Here is a 12,535-nt window from a genome sequence, read left to right on the forward strand (position 1 = left end):
TAATAATCTTTTAAGACCTCCTCAGAATTCCTCATAATTTATTCGGATCTCATCAGAAGAACTCAAAACCACTTTAGAACTCTTCAGGGCTCCTCAGAACCAATTCGGACCTTTTTTTAGTATATACCATAATCTATTCGAACCTCTTTAGAGCTAAAACAATCTATTCGGACCTCTTCAGAATTCCTCGTAGCCTATTTGGACCTCTTCAGAAGAACTCAAAACCACTTTAGACCTCTTCAGGGCTCCTCAGAACCAATTCCGACATCTTATGTGTATCCTATAATCTATTCGGACATCTTCACTTCAAAATCACTTCGGACCTCTCCAGAGTCCCTCGAAACCACTTCGAACCTCTTATAGCTTAACAGAACCAATTCGGATATCTTTATAGGTTATCAGAACCATTTCGGACATCTTTTGTATATCCCATATCTATTCGGACTTCGTCAGTGCTGAAAACAATCTATTCGGACCTCTACAGATCACCTCAAAACCTCTTCGGACCTCTCCATAGTTTCTCAAAACCACTTCGAACCTTTTCAGTGTATGCATTATTTTCAAATTCTTGCCCCTGTTGGTCCATGAAAAAGGTTTCCTTTCAAAATCCCCCATTTAGTTACTTTACATTGTTTTTTATTATTATATGACCTGCGAGTTTTTCCGACCTTTTGATGATTTCTTATCACTATTTTTTTCATCGAGACTAATCGGTTTTGCTTAGTTAGCTTTTCTGAAAGTGAGAAAAAATATTGAAATTTAATATAAAACCCAGTCAAGCTTTAGTTTATAGTTCTCAATTTTTAATTGGAAATCTACGAAGTGCAGATCGATAATGTTACGAATTCTTTATTGTGTTGTCATAATAGTGACTCTAAATCAGGTAAGGAACTAAACGTTTTTAGGACGAGAAAAATAGATTAAAAAACTAATTTTCCAGGTTCTTCTTGCCGCACCCAGTACTCGTGTTATCCTGCCCTCTATGACCAGCGAAGAACGCCATAAAATTATTGATGAATATTTTCAAGAAAAAATTCGTTGCAGTACAAAGATGGCAAGGGCCTTTGCTTATTTACCAACATACCTGAAAATGAATTCACAGGAGGTGGGCCATGAAACCGACACCCTAAATGAGGAGGAGCAGGAATCTGTGAAGTTGTTGGAAGATGCCGGTCTTAAGGAGACCAGACAAATGCTAAAGGAAAAAATTGCCAATGGCGAAGAAAAGATAAATTTTTCCTTTAACCTTAGATGCCCATAAAATGTCAAAGTGTCACTAATTGGGCCCTTCAGAAAATTGTTATTGGAAAATTAAAAAAAAAATCTAAAAATTTCAAAAAAAAGTCATCGACCTGATACAATTTTCATGTAAACTGTTAATTAGGTGCTAGTTGGGCACATGGAATAACAAATCTCAAATAAATATGTGATAGCAAATGTTTAAATATTGAAATACACACATACATACATTCTGCATATAAATACATTTGTCCGAATTGTGAATGGTGGTCAGATTTTTAGGCCAAAATTTTTGGAATTATGAATCGATTTTTATAAAAATAAATCGATGACTACGAATCATGGTTCCCATGAAGCATGTTGTCCCCTCGTTGGACAGACATTTAATAATTATGATGTGGCTGTCCATAATATTTAGTTCTTCGTAAAAAAAATTAGCGATGACGACTGAAAGCCAATGAACGCACGAACCAGTATTCGAATAAATTTTTGAGAGAACAACAAAATCCTCAACATTCATATTTCATCTTCGCCTACTTAAAAAAATTATAAAAATAACAGCAACAACAATAATACCAGCTGGGCAGAAAAATAGACAACAAGAGGAAAAAATATTCTTCATTGGCGCAGATTTTTTTTCGCTATAGAACATTTTGTTCTATAGAAAAAATAACAGCACCAAAGGACCAATTTCAACCTATTTGGACCTCTTCTGAGATCCTCATAACCTATTCAGACCTCTACAGTGTTCCCCATAACCTATTTGGATATTTTCAGTTATTCTCAATACCACTTCGAACCTCTACAGATCTCTTTATGATATATCTTGACCTTTACAAAGTTCCACATAAGATATTCGGTTCTCTTTTGAGTATCCCGTAGCCTATTCGGACCTCTTTATAGCTCATCGGAACTCATTTGTACCCAACACTGTTCCTTATAACCTATTCGGACATCTTTAGAGATTTTTAGAACTACTTAGGGCCTCTTTAGTGCTGATAATAATCTGTTCGGAACTTTTCAGAGCTGCTCATAACATATTCGGACCTCTTTTGAGTATCCCATAACCTATTCGTACCTCTCTAAAGCTCCCCAGCACTCATTCGGACCTCAACAAAGTTCCCCATAACCTATTCGAACACTTTTAAAGTTCTTCGGAACTCTTCAATCCTGATAATCATCTGTTCGGACATATTCCGGAATTTTTTGACCATTCTATTCAGACCTCTTTATAGCTCCTCAGAACCCATTCGAACCTCAACAATATTCTCCATAACTTTTTCGGACATCTTTATAGTTCTTAAGGACCACTTCGAACCTCTGTAGTGTTCATAATATTCTGTTCGGACCTCTCAGATCTGCAGATAACATATTCGGACCTCTGTTGAGCATCCCATAACCTATTCGGATCTATTTATAGCACCTCCGGATCAATTCGGGTATCAGGAAAGTTCCCCATTTGGTCATCTTCGAACGACTTCGAACTTCTTCAGTGGTTTTAATAATATGTTTGGACCTCTTCAGAGTTTTTCATAACATATTGGGACCTCTTATGAGCATCCCATAACCTATTCGGACCCCTTTGTAACTTACTAGAACCCATTCGGACCTCAACAGATTCTTCATAACCAAATCAGACCTTTTTAGTGGTTGTAATAATCTGTTCGGACCTCTTCAGAGCTGCTCATAACATATTCGGACCTCCTCAGAGCTGCTCATAACAAATCCGGACCTCTTTACAGCTCCTCAGAACCTATTCGGACCTCAATGTAGTTTCCCATAACCTATTCAGACATCTTTAAAGTTCTTCACAACCACTTCGGATCTCTTTATTGTTGATAATAATATATTCGGACCTCTTATGATTACCTCAAAATCACATCTGACTTCTCCAGCGTTCCTCATAGCCTATTCGGACCACTTCAGAGCAGATCGTAATCTATTCGGATCTCTTTATAGCTCACCAGAAGCCCGAAAGGCCTCAACAAAGTTCCACATAACCCATTCGGACATCTTCATAGTTCTTCAAAACCACTTCGAACCTCTTTAGTGGTGGTAATAATCGCTTCGGACTCTTCAGAACCGATTCTGACCATTTGTAGCATCTGATAACCTAATCAGACCTCTTCTTATCTGTTCGGACCTCTCCAGGGTTCCTCATAATATATTCGGACGTTTTCAGAGCTCTTCAAAGCAACTTCGAACCTCTTCAGTGCTTAAAACAATATATTCGGACTTCTTCAGGGTTCCTCATAATCAATTCGGAGCCCTTCAAAATCAAATAGGACCTCGCCAGTACTGATAGTAATCTATTTGGTCCTCTTCAGAGCACCCCAGAACATATTGGAACCACATTTAGGTACTCCACTACCTGTTTGGACCTTTTCGGACCTATCCAGAGCTTATTCTGACCTCTTAAGAGCTCTTCAAAACTACTTCGAACCCCTTCAGTGCTGAAAACAATTTATTTGGACCTCTTTAAAGCACATCAAAACCACTTCGGACCTATCCAGAGTTCCTCATAACCTTTTCGGACCACTTCTGAACGTAGTCGGGCCTTATAAGAGCACCTCAAACCTGTTTTAAACCACTTCAGTGCTGCTAATAATCTACTCGGACCTCTCTTAAGTATCGTCTAACGTATTCAAATCTCCTTATAGCTCTTTTGTAAGAGGCTTCAGATAAGGAGGACAATTTTTTAGCAACTGAACTTTATTGAAAACTTTGAAATTTAATTTTACAGTTTTCGCCTTCTTCTCTTCCGCTTTATCAATCGGTCAAATATTCATATTCTCCATTGGCCATTTTTTCTTTGAATTTTTCTCTCACCTCCTTAAGACCTGCATCATTCAAAAGCTTTACAGTTTCCTTTTCCTCCTCAGATTCTTGTCCCTGCTCGGAATAATTTTCCAGAAATTTCGATAAATAATCAAAAAATTGGGCAGCTCTCTTAAGGCAACGACATTTAACTTCATGATATTCTTTGGCGATCTGTTGATATTCTGCGAGATCTTTGTGAATCTCATTATAGCCGGAAGATTTGGGTAATTGTGGCAGAACGTTCGAAATAGTGGTTTCCAAACGACCAGCATACTCCTTCATTTCATCTATCACCGAATATAGGCGTTGACGTTCTTCACTGGTCGAAATGTCGTCAGAGGAACTGGGTGCGGCAAGGAGGACCTAGAAATTTCAATTTTTATTGAATTTGTTTTTGTTATGATCCTGAAAATGTTGAGAGGTCCTTACCTGATTTAGGGTCGTTAGTATCACAGCTATATAAAATAGAGGTAACATATTCGTTCCGCTCTTTAGGAATTTCCAAATGAAAATAGTCAGCTATACTGAAGGCATCATTGGGTTTTATATTAGAATCCATTAGAATTCAATAAATTCTTATCGTTTCGAATCACCTGACAACAAACTGATAATTCTAAGCCACAACAACCAAAAAGATAAGAAATATTCCAATGGTCGGGAAAACATGACTGATCTCAGGACAAGTGAAAATAAATATTTTTTTTTTAATTTTCAACTACATTTTTCCAAGGATTAACAAAGGTTCCGAAAACATATTCTGAGTATCCCATTACCTCCTTGAACCCCTGTATAGCCCTTCAGAACCAATTCCGACCTTTTTGAATGTATCAAAACATATTCAGACATCTTCAGAGCATCTCAAACCCACTTCGGAACTCTTCAGTGCTGCTAATAATATATTCGAACATCTTCAGAGTTCTTTATAAGCCATTAGGACCTCTTCAGTGCTGATATATGATGATGATATAAAAATATTCCGAATTTTCGAGAGCTTCAATTAATCCTCTTCATAACCTATTCGGACCTTTTCCTCATAACATGTTCGAACCTATTCAGTTCTCCACATAATCTTTTAGCAACTCTTCAGAGCTCCTCATGTCGTAATACTTTTAGCATTCGGACCTGTTTCGAGTATCCAATAAGCTATTCGGACCATTTTATAGCTCCTCAGAACCGATTGGGACATTTTCAGAGCTGCTAAGAACCTTTTCGGTTCTCCACAGAGATGCTCATAATATATTCTGACCTCTTCGTAGCTCTTCAGAAACCTTTTTATAGCTCCTCAAAACCGATTCGGACCTCTTCGGAGCTGCTAATAATCTATTCGGTCCTCTTCAGAAGTGCTCAGAACCTCTTCTTAACTTTTCGTAGCTCTTCAGAAACAATTCGGAGTTCCTCAGAGTTCCTCATAACCTCTTGAAAGCTCCTCATAACATATTTTGAGTATTTCTGACCCCTTTATAGCTCCTCAGTGCTCCTTATAACACATTCGGACCTCTTTTAAGTATCCATTTCTTCAGGGCTCCTCATAATCTGTTCGGACCTCTTTAGAGCTCCACATAACATATTCACATCTCTCCTCCTCCTCCTCAAAATATATACGGACCTCTTTTGAGTATCTGAAAACTTATTCGGAACTCTTTATAGCCTCTCAGAAGCAATTCGGAGCTCTTCTGACATCATCGTTACCTATTCGCACCTCTTTAGAGCTCCTTTTAACATATTCGGACCTCATGTGAGTATCCCATAACCTATTGGGACCTCTTTATAAACGCATCGAACCAATTCGGACCTCTTCCGATGCGCTCATAACCTATTCGGACTTCTTCAGAGGTCTTCATAACCTATTCGCACCTCTTCGGAGTTCGTTATAACCTTTTCGGACATCTTCGGAGGTCCTTACAACCTTTTCGCACCTCTTCAGGGCCCCTCATAACCTATTTGCACCTCTTCAGAGCTCCTCATAAAATATTCGCACCTCTTCAGAGCTCCTCATAACATATTCGGAGCTCGAACCTCATAACTTATTTCGGACCTCTTTATAGATCCATAGAACCTATTCGACCTGTTTAGAGCTGCTCATAAATTTGTGTTTTAACCCAAATAATTTAAAATAAATTATTCATCACCATTTATTCTAGTTATTCCGGTATGTATAGCCTTACATCTATTCCATAATATAATCGAATTCATTATGCGACATTTTCTCATTGAATTTATCACGCATTTCCTTAAGACCGGCATCCTCCAGTAGCTTTACAACTTCTTGCTTTTCCTCAGTGTTGGCCTCGTCGTCAGAATACACTTTCGAAAATTCTCCAAAACCTTCTAAAAATTCACGAGCCCTTTTGCGGCAATGATATTTACGTTCCTTATAGGCATGGACTTTATCATAATATGCCAGCATTGTATTGTGTAACTCCTCATAATTGGAACCGGTGGGAATTTGTGGTAAAACTTTAAGCAGCAGAGCATCCACCTGACCGGCCATTTCTTTGGTTTCATCCAACATCGACACTATTTGGGAGCGTTCTTCACTATCCAGAACATCGCCAAATCTGTTGGCTAGCGAAAAGGGGGTCTGTAATTGTTATTATAATTTTTTTAATTTCTATATATTATTTTTATTTTGTATATTGGTCCTACCTGTCCCAGGGCCACCATTGCAACCACGAAATAAATTAGAGCCTGCATTTTTGAGAACCTTTTAAGACTGATTGTCATTTGCTGAATTTTGTTTGATTACTAAAGGGCAGCACTGCAAAGGTGTGCTTTTTATATTTTAAAATTAATCTACTTCCGAGTTGACCTTGGATAACCCTCTGGAAAAGCCCATAACTGATTAGAATGGAAATTTTATTGTTATGTTAGTTTGTTTCCTAATCTATAAATTATTATGACGTTGTTAGAGATTCTATGACAAAAATCTAGCCCTCAGATAAACCAGAAAATACTTATGAGGACCTTAATGAAAAGGTAACTTAAAAATCCACCTCTACCTCTTCAGAGCTCCTTATAACCTAGTTGGACCTCTTCAGAGTTCATCATAGCCTATTTGAAACTCATCCAAATTCACAGTTCATCAAGGATTCACATATCGTATCTTCAAGGCTTTTCATAACATATTCAGATCTCTTCAGAGCTCCACATTACCTATTCGAACCTCTTTAGAGCTCTTTAGCATATTTGAAACTCTTTATAGCTCTCTGCCGAGGTCCTCATAACCTATTCGGACATCTTCAGAGCTTCTTATAACCTATTCGCACACCTTCAGGGCTCCACAGAACCTGTTGGAACCTCTTCAGATCCTCTCATAACCTATAAGCAACTCTTCAGAGCTCCTCATAACATATTCGGACCTCTTTTGAGTATTTCATAACCTATTTGGAACTTTTTATAACTCCTCAGAACCGATTCCGATCTGTTCAAAACAGCTAGTAATCTATTTGGTCCTCTTCGAAGATGCTCATAACATATTCTGACTTCTTCGTAGCTTTTCAGAATCAAATCCGAATTCTTTAGAGCTTCACATAACCTGTTTGAACTTATTCAGAGCTCTTTATAAACTTTTCGCACCTCTTCAGAGCTCCTCATAATATATTCGGAGTATCCCATAACTATTCGTAACTTATCCGAGATCCTCATACCCTATTCGGACTTTGTCCGAGATTCTTACAACACTCCTTTTAGGAGTGCATCACAACCAATTTTGAACGACTCATAACATATCCGAACCTTTCAAGAGCCTCCTATTACAGATTTGGGCCTCTACTGAGGGACGTATGCGGATGTATTGAGAATTGCTAATAACCTATGTATACCTTTAAAATTTCCTCATAACGTATTGGTCTTTGTAGAGAACTTCTCCTAATCCATATGTACTTCTCATAATATTTTCGGATATCTTCAGATATCCTCATAATCTATTTGGTCCTCATTAGACATCGTCCACATAACCTTTAAGCAACTCTTCAGAGCTCCTCATAACATATTCGGACCTGTTTCGAGTATCCAATAAGCTGTTCGGACCATTTTATAGCTCCTCAGAACCGATTCGGTTCTTTTCAGAGATGCTCATAACATGTTCTGACCTCTTCGTAGCTCTTCAGAACCAATTCGGACTTTATCAGAGCTCCTCATAACATATTCGGACCTGCTTTGAGTATCCCATAACCTATTCAAACCTTTTTATAGCTCCTTAAAACCGATTCGGACTTCTACGGAGCTGCTAAGAATCTATTCGGTCCTCTTCAAAAGTGCTCATAACCTATTCTGACCTCATTAGACATTGTCGTAAGCTAATAGAGCCTTTCTAGACCTGGTCATAACCTCTTCGGATCCTTTTAGAGCTTCTCGTAACTTTTTGGACTTCGTTAGAGTTGCTCATAGCATATTCGGACCATCAGACATCGGAGTCAGTAATGAGAAAGTCTGCAGAGGTCCGAATAATTATTGAAGAGGTAACCAGAGGTCACGATTGCTAGGTCAGAAGTTTTCGGAGAATCATTGCCTAGAAGGTCTCCAGAGGTCCCAAACGTTAGCGAGGAAGTCTACATAGGTCGTTATCATTATCGAGGTTTTATCCAAAGACCCCATTCATTAGTAAGAAGTTTGGAATCAAAAGCGAGGGGGTCTACATAATTACTGAAGAGTTTTCAGAGATCCGAATCATTGATGATCACTTTACAGATCCGAATTATGAGTGTGAAAATCTTCACAGGTCTGAATAAATAGTGAAGAGGCGTATGAGGCATTCGGCAGAAAGGCTTCAGAGGCCCGAAACATTATTAAGCAGACATCCAGAGGTCTTCAGAGGTCCAAATCATTGCCGAGAAGGCCTACAGAGGTCCCAAAGGTCTACATAGTTCATTAACATTAACGAGGAGGTCTCTAGAGACCCGATTCTTTAATGAGAAGGCATTCAAAGGTCCCAATGGTTAATGCAGATGTCTAAATAGGTATTTAACCCTATCGATGAGGTATCCAAAGGCCCAAATCATTAATGAGAACGTATGTAAATGTCGGACGCATTAGTTAGTAGGTCAAAATAAGTATGCAAAACCTCGCAGGATTAGTTCGAAGAAGCCCTATGTGTCATTAGTGAGCAAGTCTTTAGAGGTCCATGGAAGTGTTCAAGGTTTGGAGGACCGACGTAAAGTCAAAGTAGTCCCAGACGTAAAGTTAAAGTAGGCTCATATCATTATTGTGAAACTCTCCCGAGACCCGAATCAATTGTGGAAAGGTCTTTGAAGGTCGGAGTCATTAGTAAAGAGGTCTTCAGAGGTCTGAATAATTAGTAAGAAGTTTTCTGAGATCTGAATTACGAGAGAGGAAATATTCGCAGGTTTCAATGTATGAAACTATTATTGAGGAAGCATCCAGAAGGCGCAATCTATAGGTCTCAGGTCTTCAAAAGTCAGAATCACTGTCGAGGAGGCCTCCAAAGGTTCCAAACGTTAGCGAAAAAGTCTACATAGGTCTTTATCATTATGGAGGAGGTCTCTAGAGGCCCGAATCATTAAGGAGAATATATTCAAGAATCATAATGGAGGAGTTCTTCAAATGTCTAAATAATTAGTGTGGAGTTTTCAGAGATCCGAATAATTGGTGAGGATTTCAAAGGTCCGATTTATGAGTGAAAAATTCTTTGCAGGTCTGAATAATTAGAATCATTAGCGAATATGTTTTGTTTGCAGGGTTCGGAATCATTACTGAGGAGGTATCCAGAGGTCTCTAGTGCTAGATCTTAGGTATTTAGAGGTCGGAGTCATTACTGAGAAGGCCTGCAGAGGTCCCCATCGTTAGTGATTATGTCTACATAGGTCGTTATAATTATTATGGAGGTCTCCAGAGGCCGAAATCATTAGTGAGAAGCATCCATAGTGCCTGAGGAGGTCTTCAGAGACTCGGACCATAAAAACACATTTATTTTTCTTTAAACCCTTTATTTATTTCCCCCTTCTAACAAGTTTCTTTGATATAATTCTCGAAGTCACTCTTTTTAAGCTTTTCGAAAATTCTACTGCCAACCAATTCATCGACTTCCTTCTTAATTTCGCCCATACCATTTTCATTGAATATCCTGACAATGTTATCAGCAAATGCGGTACGTGGATGATCCATGATAAAGTAGCTAATAATTTCAACTAGATCTTCAAAAAATGCCATTGATTTCTCCTGGCAATCAGCAGAAGTGGCTGCGGATTGATACATCCGCTTTTGCTTAAGGAAATCCTGAAAACCTTCTCGCAAATTTTCAGATTCCTTTTCCCGGGGCAGTTGGGGTAACGACTTTTCCACAAGTATTTCAATTTTATCCGCTAAATGGATGAGTTCTTTGCGCAGCTTAGCATATAGTTGTTGATTTTGCGGTTCCGTGGGGTCATCAATGGGGTTAGCTAGGCAGGACTGAAAAATAAAATTCCCAATATTTGTTTATTTTATTTTTGTGTGTGTTTCCCAGAAAACTTACCGCAAATAAAAATATTAGAATTCCAATAATGTTCCGCATTCTGCTGCTATTATTTTTTCTGTCCTCGATGTCTGTAAGCGCTTATCTGCTGACTGCAATGTATTCTAATTTTTTCGATGTCCGCTTTTTATAAGAGAATTGTTATCAGGAAACGGTCACACCTAATGAAAATATATATGCCTTGGCGGTTAATAACTGAACATATGAACTTTTTGACGAGATAGAGCTATGTTAAGGCTATCCGAAAAATAGGACAACAATCGGTTCGCATTTCAAGATCGCCGGTTAATTTATTTCAAAAAAGATGAGCGACTCTAATAAAGCTAACGAAAGCCTATAGTGCTTCCTAAGCTCATTTATACAGGATAATCCGACCAATACTCTGCTCATATTAACCTAATTGGAGCTGTATAGGCCTCCGAATAATTTATTTGGACATATATGGACCTCTTCTTTAAATATAAATATAGACCTACTGATACTTCACGACCTACTGATACTTCCGGCACCTTCTTATAACCTACCCAAACTTCTATAGAGATACTCATTAGCTATACGGACCTCTATAACAATATAACACCTGTTCAGAGCAACTCATAACCTATCCCGAGCTTATCATAACTTAGAGATAGAGATCCTCATATCGTATTCGGACCACTTGAGAGGTTCTCATAACCTAATCGGACTACTTGAGAAGTTGTCATAACCTATTCGGACCTTTAGAGTTCATCGAAGTCTTTTCGGACCCCTTCAGATCTTCTCATAACTGATTAGGACCTCTTCAGAGTTTCTCATACCACATTCGGACCACTTGAGAACTTCTAATGACCTCTTCAGAGCACTTGAGAAGTTGTCATAATCTATTCGGACCTCTTTAGAGTTCATCATAGTGTATTCGGACCCTTTCAGACCTTCTCATAACTGATTAGGACCTCTTCAGAGTTTCTCATACCACATTCGGACCACTTAAGAACTTCTCATGACCTCATCAGAGCATTTCATAATTTTGAGAAGTTCTCATAACCTATTCGGACCTCTTTAGAGCTCATCAATGTGTATTCGGACCACTCGAGAGCTCCTCATAACATATTCGGACCTTTTCAGAGCTTCTCACACCGTATTTGGACCAACTAAGAGCTCGGATCTCTTCAGGATATCCGAATATTAAGTAAGGAGACCTTCAGAGGTCCGAATAATAAGTAAAGTGGTCTTTGGAGGTCCAAATCATTTGTGAAGAGGTCTTTAGAGGTTCGAACAATTATTAAGGAGGTATTCTGAGGTCCGAATACTTATTGATGAGATAAGTACAAATCATTAGCGAGGAGGCTTTCAGAGGTCCAAATCTTCTTTAGAGGTCTCAACCATAAGTATCCGAAAATGTTATGAGATCCTTGCAAATGGACTGAATAGACTTTGATTTAGTGAATAGGTCTTTAGGTTTCCGAATTTCTATTGAGGTCTTTGGAGGTCGGAATATTTCATAGGGAAGCCTTTAGAGGCCCAAAACATTAGTCACAAAGTTTTCAGATGTCGAAGGCCTCAGAAGTATACATCATTAGTGGGAAGGTCTTTAGTGGCCCGAATCATTAATGAGGATGTCTTTAGGAGTCCGAAAAATAGTAAGGAAAGCTTTGGAGGCCCAAATCATTAGTGAATATGTCTTTGAAGGTCCGAACTATTAGTGAGGAGACCTTCAGAGGTCCGAATAATAAGTAAAGTGGTCTTTGGAGGTCCAAATCATTTGTGAAAAGGTCTTTAGAGGTCCGAACAATTATTAATGAGGTATTCTGAGGTCCGAATGAGATATTGATGAGTATTTAGAGGCCAAAATCATAAGTGATGAGGTCTTTAGAGGTCCGAACAATTAGTTAAGAGACCTTCAGAGGTCCGAATATTTAGTAAAGAGGTCTTTGGAGGTCCAAATCATAAGTGAAGAGGTCTTTAGAGGTCCGAAAAATTATTGAGGAGGTATTCTGAGGTTCGAATACTTATTGATGAGATATT

Source organism: Musca vetustissima, unplaced genomic scaffold, assembly GCF_032173495.1.
Source record: "Musca vetustissima isolate MV318-11 ecotype Yass unplaced genomic scaffold, APGP_CSIRO_Mvet_v1 utg20803, whole genome shotgun sequence".
Taxonomy (NCBI): Eukaryota; Metazoa; Arthropoda; class Insecta; order Diptera; family Muscidae; genus Musca; species Musca vetustissima.